The sequence below is a fragment of the Aulonocara stuartgranti genome, assembly GCF_965226115.1.
Source record: "Aulonocara stuartgranti genome assembly, chromosome: 23".
NCBI classification, from domain to species: Eukaryota; Metazoa; Chordata; class Actinopteri; order Cichliformes; family Cichlidae; genus Aulonocara; species Aulonocara stuartgranti.
Genome location: NC_138958.1, coordinates 25,985,826 through 25,999,412, shown reverse-complemented (window position 1 = coordinate 25,999,412; position 13,587 = coordinate 25,985,826). Strand labels below are relative to the sequence as shown.

General features: G+C 39.7%; 1 protein-coding gene across 1 annotated transcript in view; it reads left to right on the top strand.

Moving 5' to 3' along the window:
* Positions 1–13,587, top strand: part of LOC309701330 (glutaminase kidney isoform, mitochondrial) — a 226,636-nt gene that overhangs the window by 149,661 nt on the left and 63,388 nt on the right. The window lies entirely within an intron of this gene.

Sequence of the window (13,587 nt, the reverse complement as noted above, 5' to 3'; positions counted from 1 at the left end):
ACAGACACACACACATATTCCCTCCGTACACACAAGCTGTGGCCTCGTACTGCATCGTAAACTCAAAGAATATGTCCTGCTTTTGCTGAAAGACAACCTGCACAGCTGCTTCAGCAACTTTCTGGTAGGATTTAACAAAAAAAAACCCAAAAAACAATTGCACAATGTGAAGTCACATCCACGCCCGTCTAAAATGTGCCTGCCACCCAGGGAAAAAACACCAACACAACTCTGAGTGTAGACGACAATAAGAGGCACCAAACTCCAGACAAGAGAGGCATTTGTTTAGTTTTTTTCTCTCTCTCTTTATTAAATTCTTTAACTCCTGTTTTTGGCATCACAGTCATCCTGTAACCCATATTCACTCCAAATGAAAAGGGACACTCCATGACAAGCACTACCACCGCCTGGAGACTGAATCACGCCGCTCCGTTGTTCCTCCTCTTTTCTTTCTTTCCTTTCCTCCTAAAGAGGAACTTGGATGAAAAGAGCTGCTTTTTTAGAGCGCAAAGTGTCGAGGATGTGGGTTGATGGGAAAGGGAGGAGAGGGGAAGGGAAGAGACAGAGGGGAGGGAGAAGGGGAGCAGAGCAGCGTGGGCGCTCTGACAGGGCGAGGGGCTGACAGGCCCAGGCGTGGGCGTGTCATTGAAATGTGTTTCTACTCCAGGGGGGAGAAGAAGAAGAAGAAGGAGAAGAAGACGAAGGGAAAAGAAAGTTGCAGGGAATAAGAAAAAGGAGAAGAAGAAAATGAGGGAGAGAGAGAAAAGATGGTGGAGAAATTAAACGAACAGGCGTCTCGTGAAAAGTGAAATATGTAGAGGCTCCCTGCCAAATGAGACACATCCACTGTTCGGAGGCTTGGAAGGGGAGGGGAGGACGCAAAAAAAAAGAAGTGACGCCTACTCTGCGGAGATGATTGACAGAGCGACATGAAAGCAGATTGCTGCTGTCATGTGGAAACCTTCTAACTCTTGCTCTCGGGGGTTTTTAATGTTTTTAGGACTGAATTGGAGGACGAGTCGAGTTCTTTAGTTTGTGGAAACATATCAAAACCTAATCGCATCAACTGAAAAAAAAGGGTGATGAACCTGGGATGCAAGGATTAATGCCAAAACCAGTAGCTCTTCAAGTCAAAACATTACAGTTAATAAGATGTGGGCATATACAGTCTACTCTTAGTGCTCGCTGTGACTTGGGTGTTTAGTCCTATAAAAGAAATACTTTTACTAGTTCTTCTATATGTTATTGTTCTCTAGGGAGCTATACATTTTGACTTGTGCTAAAAATGTAGTTCCAATGTATGGGCTGGGTAAGCTGGTGGGTATGTGCTGCTTACAGTACCCGTGAGACAGAAATAAATCAGGCTGTCCCGTCAGAGTAGCAGAATAATAATAATGTCATGTACTGGCACATTTATTTATTTCCATTGTCCTCATTGAGGCTAGTGCTAGCACAAGCAACATAGCCAGGTTTTCATTGCATTAGCTGGCTTGACGAAACATGAAACCCCAGTCAGAGATAAAAAGTATCAGGACGATGGTCATCAACTTTCATTATTAGCTTCGAGCTGTTAATCCTCTGGATTCTACAGACTTGCTGACGTGTCCAAATCACATTAGCGATTTAAGATAAAGTAGCAGCTAAATGCTGCCTCGCCGAGCCCCTTTAAACTTGTGTCAAAAATTAGACTTCACACTAAATACCAGTTTTTGATCGTAACAGTGCTGTATTGTGGATTTTATTGACAGTTTAATGTATACAACACAAAAATAGATTGAAACCAACAAAGTAACCATGCTTAAGTCGTCTATGTTGTAGAAACATCTTACTGTAAGTATCACAGGAGCATTTTAGATATTTTATGCTGTGATAATGATACTGTTAAACTATGTCAAATAACACATACAAAACGCAAAAATGTTCTAAATCACATATAATTTAGATCATCTCGATAGACGTTTGGGATTTGGGTATTTGTTTTAGTTTGATATTGCAAAGCACTGTTTGCAGGCAGTGGTTGGTGCTGCTCTCCCAATGTGTAGAGTAGGATTAGGGTTAGCACATATGATGACGTAGACATCAGAGGGTTACATAAAAGGGGGTCTTAGACACACTATTTGAGGCTTCGGCCACACAAAGCTGAGACGGTAATGAGAAGACTGCCTGTAAGAAAATCTTGATTGTGAATTTATCATCATGTTTAATACACCAAGTTCCAGACTTACTAAACGGGCCAAAATAGCACGTGAGTGCAATTCCCAAACAGCACTCATGGGTTTGGTTAGTTTTACAGGTGATTTACAGAACCTCAACCCCAACTGGTCGCGGCAGATGGCTATCTCTACCTAAGCCTAGATCGGCAAGGGAGTTTATCCTTCCCACTGTCGCCAAAGAGCTTGCCCATAGGGATCGTCTGATTATTGGGGCTTCTGTGTATTATTGTAGTGTCTTTATCTTATAATATTAAGTGTCTTTTTGGTGACCGTTGTTGTGTTTTGGTGCAATATAAATAAAATTGAATTGACTTCAGAAGACAGAAAAGCGGTATTTAATAATAATGGATTGCATTTATATAGCGCTTTTCGAGACCCTCAAAGCGCTTTACAATTCAGTCGCTCTCACATTCACACACTGGTGGAGGCAGCTACAGTTGTAGCCACAGCTGCCCTGACTGAAGCGAGGCTGCCATATCGCGCCATCGGCCCCTCTGGCCATCACCACTAGGCGGTAGGTGAAGTGTCTTGTCCAAGGACACAACGACCGCGACTGTCAGGTCCAGGGCTCGAACCGGCAACCTTCCGATTACAAGACGAACTGCCAACTCTTAAACCACAATCGCACGATTTATTTAAGCACAAAAAATAAGTCGTGTTTTTTGGGTGTAATTAGTATTAAATGTTAGTAAATTATTTTGTGAGGTTAATTTAAACATTCTCCTCCCAAAAGAACTCCCAGCACGACATATGGAACAGGGTCAGTCACAAACATCTCAAGTTCGCACCGCTTACATCTTCTCATTGCACTGTTTTTGTAAATGTAAACAGCACTTTTTTTTTACACCATAACCCAGTTTGTACTTCAAGTGACAAAAAAATATTTTAACTTAAGTAAACAGATTTATTTATCAGTTTTGCTGTTCTATCTTAAGTTTTAAATTTTGGAGTAAATTTAAAAAAGGAAAAAAAAGAAACAACAGCCAGCTGTCAGCTTAACATCTACAAATTGTTTTTACTTTTAAACTTTTACTTAAATTGAATTTACCCTCATTTAGCCTTGAACACTTTGTACTTCTTAGTGAACATTTTGACCATTAATAAACAAAAAAGGATCAGGACTTAAACATGAATTCATGTTAAAATAAGGTTAAATACCTTAAATGTAGAGATTTCTCTTAAAGCCCATGACTGGGCATTCAGATATACAGGGAGTGCAGAATTATTAGGCAAGTTGTATTTTTGAGGAATAATTTTATTATTGAACAACAACCATGTTCTCAATGAACCCAAAAAACTCATTAATATCAAAGCTGAATGTTTTTGGAAGTAGTTTTTAGTTTGTTTTTAGTTTTAGCTATTTTAGGGGGATATCTGTGTGTGCAGGTGACTATTACTGTGCATAATTATTAGGCAACTTAACAAAAAACAAATATATACCCATTTCAATTATTTATTTTTACCAGTGAAACCAATATAACATCTCCACATTCACAAATATACATTTCTGACATTCAAAAACAAAACAAAAATCAGCGACCAATATAGCCACCTTTCTTTGCAAGGACACTCAAAAGCCTGCCATCCATGGATTCTGTCAGTGTTTTGATCTGTTCACCATCAACATTGCGTGCAGCAGCAACCACAGCCTCCCAGACACTGTTCAGAGAGGTGTACTGTTGTCCCTCCTTGTAAATCTCACATTTGATGATGGACCACAGGTTCTCAATGGGGTTCAGATCAGGTGAACAAGGAGGCCATGTCATTAGTTTTTCTTCTTTTATACCCTTTCTTGCCAGCCACGCTGTGGAGTACTTGGACGCGTGTGATGGAGCATTGTCCTGCATGAAAATCATGTTTTTCTTGAAGGATGCAGACTTCTTCCTGTACCACTGCTTGAAGAAGGTGTCTTCCAGAAACTGGCAGTAGGACTGGGAGTTGAGCTTGACTCCATCCTCAACCCGAAAAGGCCCCACAAGCTCATCTTTGATGACCAGCCCAAACCAGTACTCCACCTCCACCTTGCTGGCGTCTGAGTCGGACTGGAGCTCTCTGCCCTTTACCAATCCAGCCACGGGCCCATCCATCTGGCCCATCAAGACTCACTCTCATTTCATCAGTCCATAAAACCTTAGAAAAACCAGTCTTGAGATATTTCTTGGCCCAGTCTTGGTTTCAGCTTGTGTGTCTTGTTCAGTGGTGGTCGTCTTTCAGCCTTTCTTACCTTGGCCATGTCTCTGAGTATTGCACACCTTGTGCTTTTGGGCACTCCAGTGATGTTGCAGCTCTGAAATATGGCCAAACTGGTGGCAAGTGGCATCTTGGCAGCTGCACGCTTGACTTTTCTCAGTTCATGGGCAGTTATTTTGCGCCTTGGTTTTTCCACACGCTTCTTGCGACCCTGTTGACTATTTTGAATGAAACGCTTGATTGTTCGATGATCACGCTTCAGAAGCTTTGCAATTTTGAGACTGCTGCATCCCTCTGCAAGATATCTCACTATTTTTGACTTTTCTGAGCCTGTCAAGTCCTTCTTTTGACCCATTTTGCCAAAGGAAAGGACGTTGCCTAATAATTATGCACACCTGATATAGGGTGTTGATGTCATTAGACCACACCCCTTCTCATTACAGAGATGCACATTACCTAATATGCTTAATTGGTAGTAGGCTTTCGAGCCTATACAGCTTGGAGTAAGACAACATGCATGAAGAGGATGATGTGGACAAAATACTCATTTGCCTAATAATTCTGCACTCCCTGTAGGTCAACACCTGGTGCCGTGTCATAACATGAAATAAGTTGACACAGTCAGAGAAAAAAAAAAAGCTTTTGTCTTTCATTGTGCAGTGACTGCAAGTTCAACACCCAAAGTTTGGCGTGTTGCGTGTGTTTGATTAGCTAACGCAGTTCTTTCATTGCATTGCGCCATTGATTGAGTCAGAGCTGACATTGGTCTGAACATGACCTTTGATTTGCAGCTCATTAAGTTAAAAAAATTATGAAACAGGATGGTTTGTGCTTTATATCATGATCTGAACAACCTCTGATATCACTTTTTCAATTCAGCAGTGACTAGATGGAAACTATTGGACTGTTTTCTGCTGCAGGATCTATCAAACCTTTGTTAGACACTAAAAACTAGATTTAAATGCTAAAAACTACTCAGTTATATTACTAATCCTAATAATTATATTAGTAACCCTAGTAATCATTACTAACCCTTTGTACATGTTAGATACTAAAAATAACTCAGATTTAATCATTAAAACAATTTGGTTAAGGCACAAAAAACCACTTGGTTAGATTTATTCACCATTAACTACTGTGTTAGGTTTAATTAGTAAAAGTTACTTGGTTATATTTAGGAATAAAATACAACTTGGTTTGGTTTAGGTAATCAAAATTGTTTGGTTACATTTAGGCATTACTGGTTACTTGGTTAGGTTTAATGACCAAAAACTTCTCTGTTAGGTATAAGTACTAGAAGCTAATCGGTTATGTTTAGTTAGTAGTTTTAGACATGAAAAACTACTTGGTTAGGTTCATTCACCAATAAACAAGCTACTTGGTGATGTTTAGTCACTAAAAACTACTTAAAACTAACACAGTTAAACTAACACAGTAGTTTCTGGTGAAATAAACCTAATAAAGTAATTATTAGTAACTAAACCTCACTGAAAGTACTAAAGGCTACTTTGTTAGATTTGGGCATAAACAAAACTACTTGGTTAGGTTTAGGTAATAAAAATAACTTGGTTTGGTTGAGGTAACAGTTTACGTAATAACAACTGCCTAGTTAGGTTTGGTAGTCTTGGGTAAAACATGCTCCTTCGCCACAGTTGCCCAACACGTTGAATAATGAGTAGTTGGGAGTCATGGTCCAGCTCCCTCATACCCTCCCAGAAGCACGACCTTCTTCTCTGTGTAAATTACCTACAGCGGCAGCTCCAGTGTTCACAGTTTCCACAAACATGTCAAAAAACTGTTTTATACTCTTCTGTGTGTGTACAGTAGCTGCAGTATCAACCTACACCCAACCATCTTTACAAATGATTCCTCCCTGCCAAAAACTGTGGAGAATGATATAAGATTGTTTTTCCAATTATTCCCAGACAGAAGCAGGCTGTGGCCTTTTATTTACTAGACAGACATGAGAGTGGAATCGATCTTCTCATCCAACTCTGAGCCAGAAAGTGAACCGGAGGATCTTCCAAAATGTCATGCTATTTTTAAGCATGCTTTTGAGTCAGTTTGGGGGGTAAAGCGGTACGGTTTTCATGCAATAAACCCTCATTAAGTGCTGAATAAGGGCAGCTGTGTAAAATGTGGTAAACTGGGAAACTGGGACTTGTGGGAACAGGCAGCCTGGGTGTCAACCTACCTCACAGTGTGGGTGGACATCCTATTTCCTGCCAGTGTTTTAATTTGCTCTTGTTTGGTGCTGGTTGTTAGATATCAAGCGCAATATGTGTGTGTAGGTGAGAGGAGGGAGAGACTGGGGGAGTGAAGTGGGTGAGGAGAGAGGTCATATCACAGAGATATGGAGCTGATATTCTCCTCTTCGCTTATTTCAGAGCTTGATTTGATCCCCGTCTGCTCGGAAGCTGATCCATGGGAACACCGTTAGAAGGTCATATCTGCATAATTACACACACACACACACACACACACACACACACACACACACACACACACACACACACACACACACACACACACAGTGAGCAGCCAGACGTGGATCTAGAGGCTGAAGGTGGGCGGACTGGAATCCTACCTGCCTACCTGCTCCATGTGTGCGTTTGGAAAATACATCACGAGCATCAAAGTTCATCCTCGACCTTAGATGCACGCTGTGTGACAAAACAGTCCAACTCAGGCTGCTTTTATTTGCGTTTGCCTGAGCTTTAAGACACATGACATGGCCTTCTTCAACCGATAAACGCACGCAAGCTGTCTCCTGTACAAAGTTTGTTTCCATACAACAAACAAACGTGTCAGAGGCAGATTACAACAGAAACATTCAATTTTTTTTCTAACAGAGTCAATCAATACCTGCATACAGATATCCTGTCAGACTTGCTAACTAATGTTACATTTTGTTATCAACACAGTATTCCTTCAGGATTTTATATTCCAGCTTAATCTGCAGTTTAGCTTTGATATTTGTTTTATTTTCCTTCTGAAATTAATTAGAAGGATCTGAGAAGCAAGCAGTTGCACCCACCTCCCCTTTCACTAGCTCTTTCACTCCCCCACTCTGCAAATACTAGTTTTCTCATCATTTGGGCTTTTTCAAAGCACATGAAAGGAGTTGCAGCTCTGAGTGTAAATTGTACTTCTTTGTATTTTGTTTTATTCTATTCTGCTGCATTCAGGGTGCAATGGCGGTGGTGGTGGGAGGGCAAGGGGGCGTTGACAGAAGCTGCTCTAGTTCTTGTCCCTTGGGTGTTTCACTGGTGGCGGCTGGCCTAATTCCCCAAAATAGCTCATTGATGGGGAATCAGGAACAGTCAAAGAGATCGCGTGGAGATTTGATCCGAGCTGCTGGCGGTCCTGATGAGCGTCGAGGTCGTCGCTCTGCAATCTACCGGGAGAGCGCCATTTATGCGCTTCCTCTTACATGCAAATACACAAAGCTTCACCTAGTGTGTGAGAGCGCTATCTGCAGTTTTTTATGGAGTCGATCCTTCAAAAAGCTGCAGGAGACGCGCTTTAACTCGTTGCCTCAGTGTCAGTAATGCTTGTCATTTACGGTTGTCGGGCACTGTGACACGATGACCCCCATGACCCACTTGTTGGTTGCAAAGATGATGCTTCAGGAAGTGAAACTTCTTTTGATGTTTGCACAAGAGTGTGAGATGAAAATCAGTAATAAGCAGTGGCTTTTACAGAAAAGCAAACTCAGCCAATGAACCAGCTAGCATCCACTTCACCGGAACATCCACCCTGGACTTGTGGCAAAACGTGAAAAGAACGTGTAAAGGACTCCTCGTCTAAACTGACTGATACTGGCCCCAATGTTTCTGCCCGGTCTATGAAGTTGTCTTGTTTTTTTAATTTTGTCCACACACTAATGTGAGGAGATGCTACACCCTGTTGACCAACAGAATGGAGCTTTGCAAAAAGTGTCTAAAGTTTTTGTTTTTTAGGGTTTTTTTTAACCCAGACATTTATTTTTTCTAAACCTAATGATGCAGGAAGGTAACAGCTGATACTTAGAAGTTGGACAAAGTAAATAGGAGGTTTTTATTTTAAAGATCTGGCACCTTTAACCTATCTGATAAACTTTTGCAACTGACTACAGGCTTTTGTTTTAGTTTTTAGTTGGTTTTTTTTGTTTTGTTTTGTTTTTCTGTGAGATGAAAAAAATAATCCTTTTGAATTCCTATAACTATCCCAGGGTTTTTATTTCGAAAACCAGACACCACTGTGGTCGAATAACTTTATGTGTCTAAATAAGAGATTTTATGTTGAAAAGCTGCCAGAGACCAGGTGCTTCTGTGCTGCTGTCTGTTGTCCAGCAGTATGTGTCTGTGAGAAAGACTGACCAATCTGTCTTATAGAAGTCTATGGGAAAACAGTCCTCACTGGCTAAGTGACCTTAGTAAACTTTCCTGATGCATTTATGGGCTTAATCACTGATTTTAAAACTTTAAGACTTAATGAATAAAATGTGAAGTTAATGTTACAAATTATGGACCCAAATTATATAGTCTCTGACTATAACAGTGAAAACTGAGCCAGGGGCTCTGCTGCTGCTCTCCACTCAGCTTGCCAAGCTTCACCCTTCATTAAGAAAAAAACGGCACGTCAATAAAAATGACAATGACAGACAGGTAGTAAATGTAAAGGCAACAGCCACAGTGACCTCTGGTCACTAAGGGAAAATGTGTATTCCTTGACTAGTTAGTGAGTGGTTGTTGGGTCGCAAATAGGGTTAAGCACTAAAAACCTCCTTGTAGTTGTTTTGGTCACTAGCAGATTGCCATAGTTGTCTATAAGAAGCATGGAAGACCCCAACTTGTCTGCAAACACTTGCTAACTACTTGCTGAATGGTGGTGAAACTTGAAAAACTGTGATGAAAACCACAAAAGGAAAACATTCTCCTTCAAAGTTAAAGTTGTACATTACCATTGACACTAGTGTATTTCAAAAGGAACAACTTTAACTTGAAGATGAATGTTTTGCATTTCTGATTATGTTGCACTTTTTTCAACTATCACTACCATTTGGCAAATAGTTGGTAAGTGTTTGCAGACAAGTCGATGTCTTCAATGCAAACTATTCACAGCTGCAGGAACCTGCTAATGACCCAAGCAACTGCAAGGAGGTTTTCTAATTGCAGCACGTTAGAATTCTTTGCAACCATTTCATCCAGCTACTGCTAGCAACCTCCAGCATCCACTTGCCAACCAGCTGGGAATTATACCTTTTTACCTACTCTTAGTTTCCAGGCTCACTGACTGGTCTCCAGGCATGTACGACGAGGACTTTGACAACGTATGACGGCAACCGCTCAAAACCAATCAGGGAATACAGATTTGTTCCTAGTTAGCTTGTGGTTGCCAGGTGGTCACCAACCGGTCTCTAGGCCTGTGTGATTGGGATCTTACCAAGCTTGCTGGTGTTAGTTAATAGTTTGTCACTCCTCTGTGGTCAATTCTGCCCCCCCTAAAAAAAAGTAAAAAAGTCAGCTTTAAGGCTTCAAAATGTCTGAAATGAATACATGTGACACCACAATGTCTACATCCAACTTTTCTCATTCTAACTAATGCATGATTTTAGATTTAATTATTCAAGCTGATAGTAGTAACAGTATTAGAGAATATAGTTTCAGTTGCAGGAATAGTAGTAATGGTACTGTGTAATAAGTACTATGCATATTGGTAATAGAGTCTGTTATGATGGTAGTACTTTACAAATAAAAAGTTTGTATTTATGGTTTTGTAATGCAATAGTAGGCGTTAAAGTAAAATAAGCATTGGAATGAGTACTACTTGTAGAAGTATGTGTTGTTTAGTACTAGCAAACTTGTAGCATCGACAACAAAAGAAGCATTGGTATCTGTTTCTGTCAGACCTAGTTGGGGTATTTGTGTTAGTAGTAGCAATATTAAAGCACTGGGTTAAGTACAAGCAATAGCAAAAGTACCAGTAGTTGTCATAGTAATTGTATTAATAGTAGTATTACTGTCACTGACACCACAGCTGCAGCAGCTTTACCCCCTCCAGTAAAAATTACCTACAGTAATGGTTGTGTTGTCAGTAATTGTTGTACAATAATAATAAAAAATTTCAGAATAATAATGCTGTGTGTGAAAGTCACTTTTGGGAAACACTTGAAATGCTAAGTCAGGTTCACATAGTCATACACACACACACACACACACACACATTTCAGAGGGCTTCCTGCTACCCACTTCCCTGTGTTGGAAACCATTTGCATGCCCTGTGACACCGTAGCCAAATGAAAAATTGTGAAATCTCAATTGAACATTTGCATACGGGCGTGTTTCACTGACGCACTTGCGTGGTGCACAACTTTACAGACTCGCACGTGACCAAATCTGCCTGTTTAGATATCACTCAGCGATAACGACAGCATGCTGCTGCCACAGTCATAATGTGACGCCTTTGAAAGTCAAAATCAAAGCTTGTCCGGGTTCAACTCACTGTTATTTTTATCAGATGATGGGAATGTTGGGTTTTTTTTTGTTTGTTTACTTATGCAAGGGTCTTCCTGTCACAGTCACCCCGAAGTAGGAACCGTAAGAACCACGGCTGGAATATTTCCACCAACTTTTTTCGAGGAGGAAGAAAATTTCCATTTGACACATTAGAAAAGTGGAGTTTATTCGTTCCAGAAACAAGCCGTGAGTTTTTTTTAAAGATCAGATGAAACGAGATACTGTTTTATCCCAAATGTTGTGAAATTCCAATGTATAAGCAGTCAAAACATTAAACACGACCTATAACAGAGGTAGGATATCATCGATAGTATAACAAAAATGGTGCTTGGTAAGTTAAAATATAAATAAAATACAAATAAAGTAAAAATAAAATGCTATGAAAAAAAGCTCAATACAGTACATTAAAGTAGCTTTACAATGTAAAATATATCAAATGCAACAAGTTTGTTTTATATTTTCCCCCAAATGCTAACTTATGTAAATTTATAAATACTGCTTCCACCTGATTCCAATACAAACTATAAACTGACAGGCATGCTGTAACAAAAATATATTCATATGAGCACATTATACACTTTATTCTGGACTACATGTTCATTTGGACACAGTGTATATACTACAGTAGGCTACAATACATTATGACAGTAAAAGTAATACTTAAGAAGTGAAGATGCACTTCTCTAACATCTATTTATAGAAAAACATTAACTTTTACATTTTTTATGCCTCATTTAGAGCAGTTTACATGCTTGCACTGCAGCCTTGAGTTCTTCTAGACAGCTGTCCAGCAGACGCGCCGATGTCTAATGCACTTTGACAGGATGTTAAACAGTCTTTAACCTGCCAACTGCTGAGGAATGCTGTGGAAAATACCCAGCCAGGACTTTCCCCAAATTGCCCAAACTCATGTGTGAAAACAGGTTAAGATGACATACTGGTATTTTTTCAGTATACTCTACATGCACGTTTGCAAATGTAGAATATAGACAATGTTTACAATGTTCAAATGATATATATTTAAGTATAAAATAAATGTAATAAACATACTGTAAACATTGTAAATGTATATGCAGAAACAATGTAAAAGTCAGTGAAAGTGTTGCCTGCATAGACAATATGTAATAACTAAATGCACAGCTATAAAACATATGTACATTTTTCTGGGTAAATGTCTACACTGGACACATTGTACATATAAAACATAGATAATGCAAATGTAAATGTACACACTGCATGAAGAAAATGCATATATGAAAGCATTTTATGTAGCTAAATATAAAAAAACAACATAAAATATAGACATTTATAGGGATTTAAAAATGTTTAGTTATGCACAATTTGAAAGAAAACTCACTGTGTGATGTGTTGCCAATCGTGTGTGTGTATGTAGAAATACATGTATGGAGGAAATGTACTGTTTATACAGAAAATAATATAAAGTATTTTATAGATATTACAAGGTTACGCTGATATGCTCACCAGTTTTACAGGTGTCCATCATTAAGAGAGGTATATAAAGTGCATTTTATAGAAACATTTTAAGTTATATATAATATAAAGACATGCATTTGTTTTGTTTTGGGTTGGGGCTTTTTTAAGAGAAGCATCAGAAGACCACACTGGGTGCTACTCCTTGCAGGTAAGAACTGGAAAGAGGGGCTGCAGTTAACACAACCTCACCAGAATTGAACAGGTGTATGTAATGATGTGGACAGTGAGTCTAAACACAGCTAGTGTCTAAAGCAGCTCAAGCCATTACAGGTGTATAAGCATAAATGCAGATGCATATTGAACGGTTTATATATTGAGAGGGACACATTTACACATAAAACAATGACTATATATAGAGATGCAGTACTGATGCCCACATTCACAGGCATGCACACTCTTAATGTGAAAAACAAAACAACATTAAAACATATAAGAAAGTTTGAAGGTGGAGCAGCTTGTAAGAATGCACGGTGATCAGGTTCAGTATTCACCGACTACTAGTTCTGACAATATTTACAGCTGAGGATCAAATAATGAGATAACATCCGCAGTAATCGTTCAGTTTGAGAGCATGAAGTGTGCAAACTGCTGTGTCTCTCTGTCTCTCTGTGGGTGTTGAACCTGCCTGTGTTTGGTATTCCGTGCAGAAAGCCTCCCACGCCCCGTGTGTCCGCCCACGCGCGGATTTGCGTCACGCAGGGAGCAGCGTGGGCGAGAAGGAGCGAGCGAGAGAGAGAGAGCGAGAGAGAGAGGCTCTGTGGCAACCGCGCGGAATATCCCACTTTCTGCGGCTGCCGCATCAAGCCGTGCGCGCTCACGACGCGTCAGACAGGAAGAGCTGGCAAAATAAAAGCGTCGTTCTGTTTGAGTTGCTTTAAGCTCTCTTTATGGCAGTTTAATGTATGTAGTGAACGTTTAATAGAGTTTTTTTATTTACTTATTTATTTCGTTTTTACTTTCATTTAATTTAATTTTTCTGCATTTTTCCATAGTTTTGCAAAACTACAGACACTGTCTGTGCTTAAAGTCAAACAGTCTGAACACTTTGTGCAGTTTCTCTGTGACTGTTAAACGTCTGAGTTATTGATGATTGAACATTCAAAAAGTTCTATTTTCAGTAAAATAGTTTAAAATAGGAATCTGGTTCCCTGTTACGTCCGCCATGGAGGGTCACTGATGTGATTGACGTT